This window comes from Macrotis lagotis, chromosome 1 (assembly GCF_037893015.1).
Source record: "Macrotis lagotis isolate mMagLag1 chromosome 1, bilby.v1.9.chrom.fasta, whole genome shotgun sequence".
NCBI lineage: Eukaryota > Metazoa > Chordata > Mammalia > Peramelemorphia > Peramelidae > Macrotis > Macrotis lagotis.
This window is the reverse complement of record NC_133658.1, coordinates 897,480,821-897,498,019: the sequence shown is the minus strand read 5'-3', so window position 1 is coordinate 897,498,019 and position 17,199 is coordinate 897,480,821.

The window sequence follows — 17,199 nt, the reverse complement described above, 5'->3', positions numbered from 1 at the left end:
ACTAGCTGTGTGACCTTGGGCAAGTCACTTAATCCTGCTTGCCTTGCATCCGGGGCGGTCCCCAATTATCTTGATTCATATCTGGCCACTGGACACAGATGATTCTGGGGGAAAAAGTGAGACTGTTGACCTAGCATAGCACCCCCCTCCCACAAATCCAATTCCTGTGCTTGTCATGGCATCACCTTCCTGATATCACGGTCTTCTTCAATAAAGAAAGACAAACATTATTAAGATCCTAGAGGAAAAAAAACTTTATGGATAAAACTAACTTTTTATTATTTTACTTTTAGCCTAAGAAAATTATGGTTAGGGGCAGAACTAGGCGGTATAATGGATAGAGCACCAGACCTGGAGGCAGAAGGACCAGAGTTCAAATTTGACCTCAAACACTTAATAATTCCCTAGCTGTATGACCTTGGGCAAGTCACTTAACCCCGTGGCCTTGCAAAAAAATAAAAGAGAAGGTGGGAGCCTTACCTTCCAAGCCTAATTCCTCCCTGGCTCTTCAGCACCAAGCAGAGACAGGTTGGTGGAGGAAGATTCTGCCTTCTTCCTGAGACACCTCATTCCTCTTCCATTCAATAAGCTTTGATAGCGCCCTGTTGACTACTGAATAGAACGTAAAGGTCTTTTAGTGTTTGTGCTGCCCAAGCAAGCAGAACATAAACTTCTGGTTGCTCCTAGGTAAAGCAGGGGCAAAGGACAGCCAGCCCACAGGCTGTATCGGTCTGGCATTGCCAAGATAACAGCAGGAGGTATTCAATCAATCTAGAAGTGTTTTAGAAGTGATTAACCTCTAACCAAATATTATAAATATCCAAATAGCCCTTGGCAGGGAAAAAAGTTTCCCATTCCTGAATTTTAAGGCACACTGCAGTCTGGTAGCACCCCATGGATCCAGATTTGTCTCATACAACTCGTTCACCTATGTTTCAGCCAAAGTGAACCCAGTTCCATCCCCTGTTCTTTTCTTGACCTCTCTGTATCTTGATTCCCCGACCTGGAATTAATTGTTGTCATTGCTTTTGTAATGATTATTATTACTTCCATCCCCTGCTCCTCTGATGGCATTATCCTGTAATATTATGTATGATATGTAACCCATGTCTCCACCTCTCCAACTTTGAGCTTATTGTGGGACTAGTTCCAGGCTTAAATGTTGGCCATTAAAAACAACAATCAGTTTCCACTGCACAAACCAAGGAAGGTGTACTCTGGGGAATCTCTAAATATAGGTTATTATGGATGTCCCTTGTCTGTGTGTGTGTGTTTAATGTGAGACACAAAGTCTTCAGCTCCTATACAAGCATTCATGGTAGCCTTCTCATTTCTAGGAAAGGAAGGTTTTTATTTTTATTTCACACTACTAGTTTTTCCCTCCACCCACCCGGCAAATGCAGAAGATTCAAAGCACTCTGTAGAGCCTGTAAAGAAATACTATAAAAAACATGTAAATCAGTCATAATGGCAATAAGTAATCAATATAATCTCTTCTCTAACTAATTCTAATTTTCCACCACAATCCCAGAGTTGTTTCAATTTATCACAAGTTGGAAGAAAACTGAGCTTGAAGCTTCCAGTGGGACATGCTAATTTTCTACTGAATCTTCTTACTAATACAGATTCTGACACTATTCTTTGGTGATTTGTAGAGTTACAGCCCATGGTTTAGACTTTCCTAAAAGGTGAACATTCTGGAGAGGTAACCCCCTTCCTTTCAGATGTCATTGTCCAAATGCATGACTGTAAAAGGAGAAGGCAAAGTAGAGGTATTCTGTTCTCTCACGTCGTGACTTGAGTCCTTAAACTGAAGGAACCACAAACTCTGTCTTATAAAAGTCAACTCTTGGGGCGGCTAGGTGGCACAGTGGATAGAGCACTCGCCCAGGAGTCAGGAGTACTTGAGTTCAAATCGGGCCTCAGACACTTAATAATTATCTAGCTGTATGGCCTTGGGCAATCCACTTAACTCCATTTTGCCTTGAAAAAATAAAAAAAAAGTCAACTCTGAGCTCTCAAGTGTGGCATTACCCTTGGATTAATCTTGGATTAACCTCTCACTACCCTACAACCCCAGATTGGTGCTGCCTTGCCCAAGAGATTCCTCTTGTATGTCTAGAACTCAGATCAAATCAATAGCAATTTACTGAGTATTCAGTAAATTGAGTGAGAGTATTCCGCCAAAGAAAAATAATCCCTGCCCTCAAGGAGCCTACAATCTAATAGGGAAAAGCAAAGCACAAAAGTGGGGAGAAGAGGGAAAAGGGGAACCTTATTCAATGCTGAGGCATTGTGGAGAAGTAAAACAGTCAATTGAGAAATGAGATGATTTCATCTGATACTGATTCAGACCAAGATCACCCAGGCTAAGGAAATCCTTTTTCTATTTTTAAGGAGACAAATACTAAAAATAATAATGGTTAACATAAGACACTATGCTAAGTACTTTACAATTATTATCTCATTTGATCCTCACAAAAACCTGGAGTTGGATACTGTTATTAATCCCATTTTACATCTGAGGAAACTGAGGCAAGTAGAGGTTAAGTGACAGATGCTCAGGAATGACTTTATCCATCAACTTCTTTCTAATTAGGATCACCTAGGAGAACACATGAAACATTTGATTACTTGTCTAGGGTAATCCACAATCACCCTGGCTGCTTCCAATTCTTGGGTCAGTAAAATTACCTCTTATTTCTCTGACCTTTTACTAGAAAGGGAAAAGGGCAATCACAAAACCTTTCCTGCTTAGTGCTTGGGACAAAGTAGGCACTTAATAAGGGTGGTGGTGGGTAGGTGTTATTTTGCCATGGAAAATTCAAGGAATGCTGAGTAGAGCCACTCAGTGTGCAGACTGATAAATCCTTTTAGGAACAGTGTTGGAGTTGATTTGATTATAGCTCTAGAATTGAAGAAAGTGATAATGGTGGTGGTGGATGTAGCTTGGTTAGCGAAGAGTTCAGAGTATGACTTGGCACATCCATAGTGGCAGTAGATGGAGCCTATATGTGAAGTACAATTGATGCATATTGGTTTGGATAGGATCAAAGCAGGAATTTTGGTTTTGAATATGTTGAATACTCCAGAGTTTGTATTGGTCACACCATGGTGGGTCCTCTAAGAGTCAAATCACTGAAGTCTATCACTTGAGAGGGACAAATTCAAACCTTTCAATTCCTCATGAGTGTTGTTAACCATGATTTTTTTTTTGGGGGGGGGGGTTTGCAAGGCAATGGAGTTAAGTGGCTTGCCCAAGGTCATACAGCTAGGGAATTATTAAGTGTCTGAGGTCAAATTTGAATTCTGGTCCTTCTGCCTCCAGGTCTGGTGCTCTATCCATTATACCGCCTAGTTCTGCCCCTAACCATAATTTTCTTAGGCTAAAAGTGAAATAATAAAAAGTTAGTTTTATCCATAAAGTTTTTTTTTCCTCTAGGATCTTAATAATGTTTGTCTTTCTTTATTGAAGAAGACCGTGATATCAGGAAGGTGATGCCATGACAAGCACAGCAATTGGATTTGTGGGAGCGGGGGGGGGCTATGCTAGGTCACCAGTCTCACTTTTTCCTGCTCTATCCACTTTGCCACCTAGCCGTCCCTTTACCTTCTCTTAAGACTGAATCAGGAAACTGGAACCTTCCATATCTGAGGACTTCACTGTTCTTGCTAGCCTGCCCAATTACTGAAATCCATCCATTTGCAAGTGAAGATTCAGAGAAAGGCCTTGGATTGTTTCTGCAGGCAAGATCAGGGCTCAGGGATTCATCTGCCCACATTCCAAAGTCCAGGATCCCAATACTTTCAGGGGACAGAGAACCTGGCCTTGGGTGGCACTCCCACTCACCATCTGCTCAGCTCAGGGCCCATTGATCTAGGGCTTCCCCTCATCCTTGATCCGAGCATGAGGAAGGGTGTTAGGTCTGGCCAGAGTCCAAACCTCAGGCCTCCTACAAGTCCTAGTCCTTCTGATTCCAGAGTGAATGCGGGGAAGTGAGAGAGAAAAATACACAGCTGTCATCCACATTACTCTCAGCTGAAAGGCACATGGTCACATGCTCCCTGAGATCACTGGGAAAGCCCTGGGCGTAATAATAACAATACTTATAACAATAACAACACCACCAAATAATTGCAGGTCTGGGAGTCAGGAGATCTGGGTTCAAGTTATGGCTCTCCCACTTAATGAGTCAAATGACCTGTTGAGTAAGTCCATTCCTTTCTTGGAGTTCTGGCCCATGCTTATAAAATGATAATAATAGTTGACATTTAAATAGCATTTAAGGATTAGGAACACACACTCCATTAACATTATCTCATTTGATCCTCCCAACATTCATGTGACAGAGGAAGTGAGAAGATTTGTATCTTTGTTTTGCAAATTTTAAAATTCTCCTTAGAGCTGTCAAACTGATATTCCCCAAAACCTGAGATCTCAAAAATCTTTAATGCCTCCTTTCTCCTGCTGAGATAAACTATAAATGCTTAGGCCCAGTGTGGAAAGCCTGCCTTTTAACCCAAACTCTGGGCGCATTTCCCAGGGTCACATGGCTACCACACTGGGGGCAGTAGCTCTTTACTACATGGTCGGGCCTGCACTGAGTGACCTCCTAGACACAAAAAAAACAAAGAATAAGGCTATGCTCTGTTAGGAAGTTGTTGATTTTTTTAGCTGTTTTTTTTTTGCAAGGCAATGGGGTTAAGTGGCTTGCCCAAGGCCACACAGCTAGGTAATTACTAAGAGTCTGGGGCTGGATTTGAACTCAGGTCCTCCTGACTCCAGGGTTGGTGCTCTATCCATTGCACCGCCTAGCAGCCCCCTGTTAGGGAGTTTTAAAGACATGGTCAATTTGGGCTACACAGCAAATGGAAAAGGCTGCTCCCAACCCCAAGGTAGACCAATAGCTAATGTCTATATATGTACCAGTTGTTCCTTTTCCAAGAAGCAAATCTCTAGCATTTCCCACAAGGGTGACTCCAACTTAGATGATTTGAGCCTACAGCCTTTATACCTGGAATACATTCCCTCCTTACTGACCTTACCTAACTTCCTGCTTCAGTATTGCTTCCTGCCTGATTTCCCCTAAGGTTCATTGCTCCTCTCTCTCTCTCTCTCTCTCTCTCTCTCTCTCTCTCTCTCTCTCTCTCTCTCTCTCTCTCTCTCTCTCTCTCTCTCTCAGTGTAATAGTATTTTATTATTTCCTATTAAATGTAAAGACAACTTTCAATATTCATTTTTATAAGATTTTTGAGTTCTAAATTTTCCTCCCTCCCTCCATCCTTTTCCTTCTCCTCATGATGGCAAGCGATCTGATTTAGGTAACACATGTGCAATCATGTAAAATGTATTTCCACATTTGTCATGTTGTGAAAGAAGAAATAGAACAAAAGGAAAGAACCACAAATAGTCACAGAAAAATAAAGTGAAAATAGTTCAATCTGCATTCGGACTGCATATACTTTCTCACAATGAGGATAACATTTTACCTTATGTCTTTTAGAATTGTCTTGGTTCAGTGTTTGCTGAGAACTAAGTCTACCATAGTTGATCATCTCACAATACTATTACTGTGTACAATGGTTCGCTCATTCTGCTCACTGCACTCAGCATCAGTTTGGGTAAATCTTAAGGGGATTTTCTGAAATTCAACTGCTCATCATTTCTTATGACACAATAATGTTCCATCACAATCATGTTCCATAACCTTTTCATCCACTTCCCAATTGATGGACATCCCCTCAAATTCCAATCTTTGCCAACACAAAAAAGAGCTGTTATAAATATTTTATATCTATCTATATATGTACACACACACACACACATACGTGTCCTTTTCCTTTTTTCTGATCTTTTTGGGATACAGACTTAATGGTGGCATTACTGGATCAAAGGTATGCACAGTTTTATATCTGTTCCAGGCATAGTTCCAAATTGTTCTCTAGAATAGTTGGGTCAGTTCACAACTCTACTAACAATGCACTAGTTTCCCAGTCTTCCCCAACTTTTATCATTTTCCATTTTTGTATTATTAGCCAGTCTAATAGTTGTGAAGAGAAAGCTCAAGAGTTGTTTTCCTAAAATTTTTTTTATTTATTTAAGGCAATGGGGTTAAGTGACTTGCCCAAGTTTACACAACTTGGCAATTATTAAGTGTGTGAGGTCAAATCTGAACCTGGTCCTCCTGACTCCAGGGTCACCACTGCCACCTAGCTGCCCTTCAAGAGTTGTTTTTAATTTGCATTCCTCTAAACCATAGTGATTTATAATTGTTCTCCCCTCTTGAAATACTTTATATCTACTTGGTATTTATTTATTTATTTATTTAAATGCATACTATATCCCTTCTTCCTCCAATAGTATACAAGTTCTGTGAAAACAGACTTATTTTTTCTTTCCTATCTCTGGTGCTTAGCACAGTGCCTAATGTCCCCTGTCTAAGATCATATAATTAATAAATGATAAGGTGGGATTTTAACCTAGATCTTTCCTGGCTCTGGATCCTGTCACTCTCACAGCTCTGCTGATGGTTAAAATAAAATAATGTCAATGATGGTGGAAAGACCTGTGTCACTCAATGTCTCTATTCTTTGCTCTCCAACATTTATCAATGGCTGAAAATATGTTTTTTTCATCCATTTCATTCTACCTCATAGCATATATAAAGGACTATGAAAACTTTAAAACATAATATAAATCTCAGTTTTTGTTATTGAATTTCAGAGATTTAGGATGAATTAGTTGGCTTGGGTTGGTTGTAGATTGAAGCCAAATTTTTCTCTAGAACTATTTGTGGAGAGAGCCAGATGCTAGAGACCTGAATGGATCTTGAGCCTGGACTGTTTGTGAAGGGGAAGATAAGAAAGCCAATAATGGCAATTCTGGGGCAAAAGCACAATGCAAGTCTATATATTCTCAACCATATGGCTCCAAGAGAGGATGGAGCTACATGGCTCAACCTCCTGGATGGAGAGAATTCCTGGAGTCATCCTAGACCCATTTATAGAGAGGAATTATAACAATCTCTTATCATGAAAGGTGAGCGGTGGAAATTCTTGAACTCTAGCCTTCTGAAGGAGAATCAGGGCGAGATGTAAATTGGAAGCCTCCAAAATGGTTCCAGGATAGAAGTCAAAACCAAGACTTGGCCCTCTGCTAGTTATTCTGGAAGTCCAAAGCTTCAGGGAAATAAGTTGCTTTTCTGACAACCTCAAGAAGGTTTCTGTATGGGGACCGTGCTGTGCTAAGATTGCCCTCTCCATGTGGGGTCCTTTGGGTCAAGGATTCTATTTCCAGTGCTAATTGAAGTGCTTGGAAAGCATAGATCCTCCTTGATTGATTGATTTCTCTTACTCTAAGTGATTTTGAAGTTATTTTTGTGGGTTCATTTATTGATAACTTTTTTTTTTTGGTCTTTGAAAGGCAAAGAGACTTGCCCAAGCACACACAGCTAGGTAATTATTAAATGTTTGAGGCCAGATTTGAACTGAGGTCCTCTAGGCCCAGTTCTCTTTCCACTCTAGCCGCCCCTTATTGATAACTTTTGATAACTACTCATATATTTATCCAATATGGAGCCCTTGGATCATCTGAAATCCTTCAGAGATTGTTATAGTCTACCCATGGTTCATTAACAGCCATACTATACCAAGTGAAGAGTCCTCAATCAATTAATCCAGCAATTAAACATTTATTTAGCTATCTTTTTCATGTTATGCCTAGCTGGCTAGGAATTACAGGGTCTGTTAAACCAAGGCATCTTTCAAAGAATTTTTATGATTTTAACATAAGCAAGGGAGAAAGATTTAAGTGGTTTTATGCTCCCAAATTAAATGCTTTAAACAAACAAACAAATTGCAGAAAAGAATCTTGTGTTCTCGGTACCTTTTAATCAACTGTGAGCCTGGGATGATGTGAACTGTAGGAGAGGATTATTCTGGAGTTGTGCTCATGTGTTATTTGTTCTTTTATAGATAAAGAAGCTTGAACTTAGAGACATGAAATCATAGAGCAGGAAAATACTAGAGGTGCCAAGAAAGCCCCATATGAGGTCACTAGGAATCAGGCATGACTGAACAATAACACAACATTTAGATAAGATGGCATCCATTGTGTTAATCCATTGCTTCATATAGATTGAAGAAATACTACAAATTGACCTTGAGCTAAGACTAGAATTGGACTGGAGGAGAATGGGAGAAAGGTCTCAGACCTTCATTTACCCAAAGCTTCCATGAGGTAAAGAGTTTGACTGTGGGAGGTAGTAGAGGGAGGGTGGGAGCTTTGTTCTGCCAGTTGCTTCCCTCCCCTACTGGGCCACCACTTTCTCACATATGAATAGGGCCCTGTCTCTGTGTTGCTTCTTTGAGCCTTTTCTTTCCTGTTCTTGGATGGAGCAATATTTAATAAGGCTGCAACCTTGTGAGGTGGAAAGGGAGCCCTCAGACATACCAGGGCCAGAGACCAGGTTAGATTTTACGGCCATCCAAGTAAGTGCCAATAAGGCACAGTCTGCCCAGTCTAACACAGAATGGGATTAAAGGCAGCCAAGAGGGAGTAACAGAATCTCACTCATCAGTTTTGCCTCATTTGGAAGTCAGTAAGTTAATCAACATTTATTAGCTACCTATTATGTGCCAAGCAACAGCCAGGTGACAAGTGGATAGTTTGAGTGTCCTGGAACCAGGAAGACCTGAATGAAAATCCAGCCTCATATACCTCTTAAGCTGTGTGACCTTGGGCAAGTCACTTCTCCCTGTTTGCCTCAGTTTCCTCAACTGTAAAATGAGCTGTGTGACTCTGGGCAAGTCACTTCTCCCTGCCTCAATTTCCTCATCTCAAGATGAGCTGGAGAAAGAAATGGCAAACTACACCAATATATCTGCCAAGAAAACTGCAAATGAGTTCACGAAGAGAGTCTAACATGACATCAAAAAAAACTGAATAGCAGCGTTATGTGTCAGACTCTGAGATAAATGTTAGGGAGACAAAGAAAGAGGAGCTATCCTTTGGTCTCTTTTTAACCCTTCAATGACTCCTCTGACTACTGAGCTCCCTGTCTTTTTTGGCCCTCTTCCTTCCCCAGTCCCTCTTCATTCTAATGCCTTCTCTTTGTTCATTATTTCCTATTTATCCTGTCTAGAGCTTGCTTTGTTTCTATTTGTTTTCATGTTGTCTGTCCTATTGGATTGGAAGCTCCTTGAGGGGCAGGAACTGTCTACTGGGTCTTTTCTCCCTGGTTCTTGGTATACAGTAGGGGCTTAATAAATATTTTAATTGATGTTGGCCTGAAGGTACTGTGCTCCTTGCCCAGGTGGATGTGGTATCAGGAGAGATGAGGTGTATGATTTCATTGCTCTTTGTTTCCTTTTCTTTGTGTTGGAGAAATAAAGATATTATTAAGACAGTTTTTGATTCCGGAAGCGCCGCTGCAGCAGCTGGTCAGGGTTGTCTCAGTCGTGATGGCTTCAAGGTTACTGCGGGGCGACTGCGGTCCAGGCCCTGAGGGCCTCCGGCCTGGCCTGAACAGCTGCACACATCTGATGAGGAGCAGGCCACTGGCTTGGAGAGAGAGATTATGATAGCTGCCAGGAATGATTTGGATCCATACAATATTCTAGCCCCAAAGGCAGCTCTAGGAACTAAGGAGGAGCCCAACCTGGTCCCTTCCATCACTGACAAGCGAATAGTGGGCTGTATCTGTGAAGAGGACAACAGTGCAGTCATCTGGTTCTGGCTTCACAAAGGCAAGACACAGCGTTGCCCAAACTGTGGAACTCACAAGCTGGTACCCCACCAGTTGAGCCACTGAGCCCCAGGACTGGTTACTTGAGATATGTATTGTTTTCTTCCCTTCAATAAAAGGCTAGCCATTTCCCTGGCTCTCCCATAAAAAAAAAAAAAGACAGTTTCTGCCCACCAGGACCTTCCATTCTACTTGGAGGAAGTTGCATGTCTCCAATGGTGACAAGGGCCATAAGGCTGAGTTGTCTCCTTGGTCCTTATCATAAAGTGCTTTAGGGAGAAAGAAAGGCCTTCTAACCTCTCACCTCGGTCCTGAGAAGCTTGCCCCTCTTCTTGGACTCATGCTGAATATGACACGGTCTGGATTCTTCACCAAGGGAGGGCCTGGGGGTGGACCACAGTATCTGCATATTCCGCCTTGCCCCTGCCTTCCTCCTTCAGGCCACAGTCTGGGGGAAGTTGTTCTCCGCCCCTGTACTTCCTCCTGGAGCTTGCTCAAGGCTGAATTGTGTAAGAAAGTTCCCATCCCTCCTATCAAATCAGCCTCTGGGAAGAGGAGAAAGAGATAGACACTGATGTAAGACTCTGGGTCCCAGGTTTCTTATCTAAAGGTCAGAGGATTGAATGACCCCCCCCCCCCCAGTTCTCCTGTCCTGGTTACCCTGCTTTCTCCCTCCAGTTCCTTCTGGGGGCCCCTCCATGGCTCTGACCCTTCAAAAGGGGTTGCTTCCTCTCCTAGGGCAATTGTTCCCACTCAGATTCATGATCTCATTGTGTTGTTTTATTAATTCTGAAAATTGGGGAGACGGCCTCGAGGTATAACCTAAGTGACCCTGGCTTTACAGCCAGGGTTGAGCAGAAGAAGCACGGTCTCCAGAACCAGCTTAACTAGTTGTGTTTCTCTGGGCAAGTCTTAACCATGATCTGAGTCTAGAATAGTTGAAGGAATGTTTGACCCCAGAGTGCATGGTAAAAGGTGAAAAGAGGCTTTCTTGGGTGTGTGTTTGTGTGTGTGTGCTTGCGTGTGTGTGTGTGTGTGTGTGTGTGTGTGTGTGTGTGTGTGTGTGTGTAGGGTCCCAGGCTACTAGTTATACACAAGGGTTGCTTTGGTTTCCTCCTCTGCCAAATGGAACTAATGATACCCATGCTACTTATCTCACCTATTACAGGCCTAAAATAAGATCATACATATGAATAGTAAGATGGAACCATGAATGGAGCACCAGGGTTAAAGTCAGGAAGCTCTGAATTCAAACCTATCCTCAGACACTCGCTACCTATGGGACCCTTTGCAAAACGCTTCCCCCTTTTGGCCTCAGTTTTCTCATCTGTCAAATGAGCTGGAGAAGGAAATGGCAAAGCACTCCAGTATCTTTTCCAAGAAAACCCCCAATGGGATCACCAAGACTTGGTCACAACTAAAATGACTGAACAGTAACAACACGTTGGTAGTTGAATCGAGGTGGGTACGTGAGAAGAGAGTTATTCCCCCATGTGGGAGTGGTATATTTTTAGAGTAGGGCAAGTCACTTCCCTAGGTTCTTACCCTTGGGTGGGCTGAGGATTGGAAGGAAACAAAAGGAAGAAGCGCCCAAGCCCTATCCATCGCAGATTCTAGCTCCTGTTTCTCCCAACCTCCCATCAATAAAAATGCCAAGTTCATTTGTCTAGAGGACTCCACATTGGTGTTTTTCTCTTGACTCTGAGAAGTTTTTTTTTTTTTTTGGTTTTTTGCAAGGCAAATGGGGCTAAGTGGCTTGCCCAAGGCCACACAGCTGTCTGAGACCGGATTTGAACTCAGGTACTCCTGACTCCAAGGCCGGTGCTTTATCCACTACGCCACGTAGCCGCCCCTTCTGAGAAGTTTTTAAAATATGAATCCATCAACAATTCTTTTCTTTTCAGCTCCGAGCCCCCATGCCAAGAAAGGTCTTGACAGCAGTTAAATCTCTCTGTGTCCTTTGGAGGATTATTTTCCTCCTTTGCACCTGAGAAATGAAACCCACACAGATCATTAATATAGTGGTAAACCATTTTATCTTAGGAAAAAAGAGCTCAAAAGAAGCAGAGGGATTAGAGGACAGAGAGTGTGAAAGAGTTAGGAGTGAAGCCAAGGATGGGAAAGTGAGGAATCACCAAATTGCTCAAATCTCCTGTGTGTGCCGCCTACTTACCTTGGTCATAGCCATTGTCCTGGTGTCTCAGCTTTGTCTTCCTTGCTCAGAACCCTGCTTCCTTCCTGGTAAGAGCCCAGAACACTTGCTTCACCTTCCCTGGATGCTGGGGTCCCAGGTACCCTCGTGTTCTGTCTGATTTCTTCTTGCTCTCCTTCACCTGTCTTAGGAATTGGAAGGAGGGCTGCTAGGTGGCACCATGGTGGATAGAGCACCAGTCAAGAAGGCCTGATTTCAAATTCTGTTTCTGACACTTATTATCTTTATGGTCCTGAGGAAATCACTTTATTTCTGTCCACTTCAGTTTCCTCAGCTGTAAACTAGGGGCATTAATATAGAGGTTAATATAAATATAGGGGTAATATAGGGGTAAATATAATATTTATATTTGTTGAGTCGTGTTCTACTCTTCATGACACCATCTTGGGTTTTCTTGGTGGGGATACTGGTGTGGTTTGTCATTTCCTTCCCTAACTCATTTTATAGATGAGGAAATTGAGGCAAACTGGGAGACGTGACTTGCCAGCTAGTGGTTTACTATTTCCTTCCCCAATTCATTTTACAGATGGGAAAACTGAGGTAACAGAAAAAAGTGACCTGCCCAGGGGTCACATAGTAAGTGCTTTGCAATTTCCTTCTCCAGCTCATTTTACAGAAGAGAAAACTGAGGCAAACAAGGTTAAGTGACTTACCTAGGATGACAGATGATTTTCCATTTTCTTTTCCAACTCATTTTATAGCCGAGGAAACTGTGGCAAACATGGTGAAATGGCTTGTCCAGGCTCACACAACTAGTAAGTATTTAAGACTAGATTTGAACTCAGGTCTTCCTGACTCTAAGTCTAATCACTGTACCACCTAGCTGCCCATGCACATAATAGGATTTTTTCTTTAAATTTTCCTATTCTTTCTTTATTTTTGTTTTGTATTAAATTCTAAGAGAAGGCCACCATTTACTTATCAGCCCTTTTTCTGGAAGGCCCTTTATAGTTTGAGTTTTTATAGATCTCAGATGAACTCAGTTGTTCACAATTATTCCTCAACAATATGGCTGCTACCGTATACAACATTCTCTGTGTTTTGTTCATTACTCTTCATTATTTTGTGCAATTCTATCCATATTTTTCTAAGATCATTTCTTATAGCACAATGATATTCTATCACAATCATATAATACAGCGTGTTCAGTCACCAATTGATGGGCATCCCCTCAGTTTCCAATTCTTTGCCACCACAAGGAGAGATCCTATAAATATTTTAGAACATTTAGGTTCTTTTCCTTTTTCACTAATTACCTTAGAAACAGACCTAATAGTGGCATTAGTAGCTAGATCAAAGGGTACACATAGTTTTATAACTCTTTGGGCATATTTCCAGATAGTTCTTCAAAATGGTTGGACCAGTTCACAGTTCCATTAATCCTGTATTAATGCCCCAATTGTTTTTGCATCCCCTTAAACAATTGTCATTTCCCTCTTCTATTATTTTAGCCAATCTGATAGGTGTGAGATGATATCTCAAGGATTTTTACTTTACATTTTTCCAATCAAAAATGATTTAGAATATTTTTTCATATGACATATATAGTTTTTCTTTGTCAAAAAACTGCCTGTTTATATGTTTTGATCATTTATCAAGTGGGGAATAATTCATATTCTTATAAATTTGACAGTCTTTATATTTTGAGATATGAGACTTTTATCCAGGAAACTATAAAAAAAATTTCCTCAATTTTCTATTTTCATCCTAATCTTGGTTATATTGGTTTTATCTGTCCAAACCCATTTTAATTTAATGTAATAAAAATGATCATTTTTCATCTCCCAATGTTCTCATTTATTCATAAATTATTCTTTTTTCCATAATTCTGATAGGCAATCTGTTCTTCAAATATTCTTATGATATTTCTTAATATCTAGGTCCATGTATCCATTTTGGTTTTATCTTTGTAAATGGCATCATGATGATTGATGATGATGATGATGTTTGTACTTTTTTTTTGAAGAAGACTATGACATCAGGGAGGTGATGCCATGACAAGCAAAATGAATTGGATTTGAGTCAGTGGATGCTGTGCTGTCACCAGTCTCACTTTCTCCTCTAGAACCATCTGGGTCCAGTGGCCAGATAGGAATCAGCAAAATTGGAGATAGCCCTGGGTTCGAGGCAATCAGGGTTCAGTGATTTCTCAAAGGTCACACAACTAGGAAGTGCCTGAGGAATTTGAACTCAGGTTCTCCTGATTCCAGGGCTCTATCCACTGTACCACCTAGCTGCTCTCTGGTCTACACTCAATTTCTACCAGATTGGGGTTGTTCCAATAATTTTTACTAGATATAGTGAATTCTTATCCCCAAAGTTTTAAATCTTTACTTTTGGCAACCACAGGTTACCATGATAATTTACTATATTGTATTGTATAACTACTCTGTTCCACTTTTCTATTTTTTTATCCAGTACCAGATAGCTTTCATAATTACCACCTTATTTAAGATCTGCTAAACCTCCTCCTTTACATTTTTTTCATTAATTCCTTTGATATTTGTGACCTTTTGTTCTTCCAAATAAATTATAGTACTTTTTTTTAGGGTTTTTTTTTTTTGCAAAGCAATGGGGTTAAGTGACTTGCCCGAGGCCACACAGCTAGGTCATTCTTAAGTGTCTGAGGTCAGATTTGAACCCAGGTACTCCTGACTCCAGGGCCTGGGCTCTATCCACTGCACCACCTAGCTGCCCCTCTCTCTTCAGTTTTTGACACTGTTGATCGATCTTTCTTTCCGGATACTGTGTGATGTTCTCTAGGTTTTTGTGATGCTGTGAATCCTATCTGACCGACTCTCCCTCATTGATCTTTTCTAGGTTCTCCTCCATAACACTCCAAGAGTGACTATTCTGAGGCCTTGTCCTGAGTTGTTTCTCTCCAAGACTTCTTGGCTCTACTTACTTCACTCTTCATTATTTCATACAAGTCTCTCCATGGTTTTCTAAGATCATTGAGCACTCTATCCTCTCTCGGTGACTTCTTCAGCTTCTCTGGGTTTAATGATTATTTTCTTAGCTATATAGAACTACCCCAAGGTTCTCTCTCTCTCTCTCTCTCTCTCTCTCTCTCTCTCTCTCTCTCTCTCTCTCTCTCTCTCTTTATTTTAAATTTTATTTATTTAAGGCAATGGGGTTAAGTGACTTGCCCAAGGTCACACATCTAGAAAATTATTAAGTGTCCAAGGCCAAATCTGAAGTCTGGTCCTACTGACTCCAGGGCTGGTGCTCTATCCACTGTGCTGCTACCGCTCTCCTCCCCTACCCCAGGCTCTCTCTTGAGGTCCAGTTCCACATCACAAGATGTCTAGTGGATATTTTGGACTGAATGTCCAACAAGCATTTCAAATTCAACATATCTAAACTGAACCAATTGTTTTTTTTACTCCCAAGCTACTAAACTTCCCTTTTTCTATAGAGGGCACCACCAATGTCTCTGCCCAGGCCCTGAACCAGTCCTCTCCTGTCTTCCTTCCCTTTCTTGTATTCTCCCTTATGGCTTGTCTCCCATTATTAGAATGTGATCTCCTTGAAGGCAGGGACTATCTACTCTTATTTGTATTTCCAGGCTTAGCAGAATGTATAGAACCCAGCAAAAGTTTATTAAGGGCTCTATTTCTATCTAATTAATGCTTGTTGAATGACTGATTGATGCAGAATTCTAATCCTGAGCCTATTCAGTCCCTGCATTGGTCCCTGGCATGTTCAGAAAGTCAGCATGTCCTCTCTGCACTTAGCCCCTCCTCATTAGGGGATGAAGAACACTTGGACTGGCAAAAGTGGTCCAGGGGACATCAGCAGAGAAGGGGTTGATGGGTAAGAAGGGAATAAGTAGAGGAAAGAGCCTTGACTGCCTGGTTTCATAACTCTTATCCCCTGGAAGGGACCAATCTGGTCAATCCCTTTATCTTCCGGATGGAGAGACTAACATCCCCTTCCCAGAAGGTGACTGGCTCCATGTTGGCAGTGGGCAAAGTGTTCTAGTCTGGGGCCTGCCCCAAGCTCTGGTTGGGGATTAGCTCAGAGAGTCACTGGAACTAGAATTCTAGACTCCTAAGCTATTGTGTGACCTTGATCTTGGGCAAACCCCTTCCTCTTTCTGGACTTGTTTATCGTGGTTCTTGAGCCTGTTGGGTAACTGGCCCAGGGAGGAGGTTGGAAAGGGAAGAACTGGCCCAGAGTCAGTTTCATCCCTCAAAGATCTGCCCCATTGGGAGCCTACTTGAGTTTAAGTGTCCTGAACTGCAGTAGGGGTAGAAAAGGTCAGGGATCCAATCTAAGGCTCACATAAAACAGTGAGGGGGTAAGGGGCGTACCATGCTAAGGAGGTGCAACGTAGAAAAATGGAACCAGTCCAACTTTCAGTGCAGGGCAGTGGCAGTGTCAGCCTGGGAGAGGCCGTGCCTCACTTCTAATTTGCATGAGGAGATAGGGAGACCCAAGTGCCCCCCCCCCCAGGAGTTTGTCTCAGATAATTGCTAACTGTTTGACCCTGGACATCCCTTAATCTTATTAAACCTCAGTTTCCCCATCTGTAAAATCTGGAAAATAATAGCATCTACTTCAAAGGGTTGTCCTGAGGATCAAATGAGATAATGTCCACAGATACACTTTACAAACCATAGCTCTATGTATGTGAGCAATTATTATCCTCCCCCTGCCCACTGTATGATACTCTCTGAGCAAGGAGCTGTGTGGTATAATTACAAGAAACCTGGATTTAAAGTTAGGAGAGAGCACACCCAATTTGGATCAAGGTACAACACGGAAACAAAGTAAGGACTGACAGATTGCTCTCTGTGTAGGGGGTGGGGGGAGGGAAGTAAGATTGGGGGGGAATTGTAAAGTTCAAATAAAATCTTTAATAAAAAAAATAAAGTTAGGAGATCTGGATTTTTTTATACTTCCTAGCTGTTGCATCCTTTGACAAATACCTTTCCCTCTCTGGGCCTCAGTTTCCCCCCTGTAAGATGAGGGATCACAAGATGATGGCAGTTCAACCTCTTCGGCTTTTTTTTTTGCAAGGCAAATGGGGTTAAGAGGCTTGCCCAAGGCCACACAACTAGGTCATTATTAAGTGTCTGAGACTGGATTTGAACCCAGGTACTCCTGACTCCAGGGCCGGTGCTTTATCCACTACGCCACCTAGCCACCCCTTTAACCTCTTCGTTTTACAGATGAGCAAAATGCGACCCAGGTTAATCAAACCACAGGAGGTCATCCAGGCGGCAGAGCTGGGAA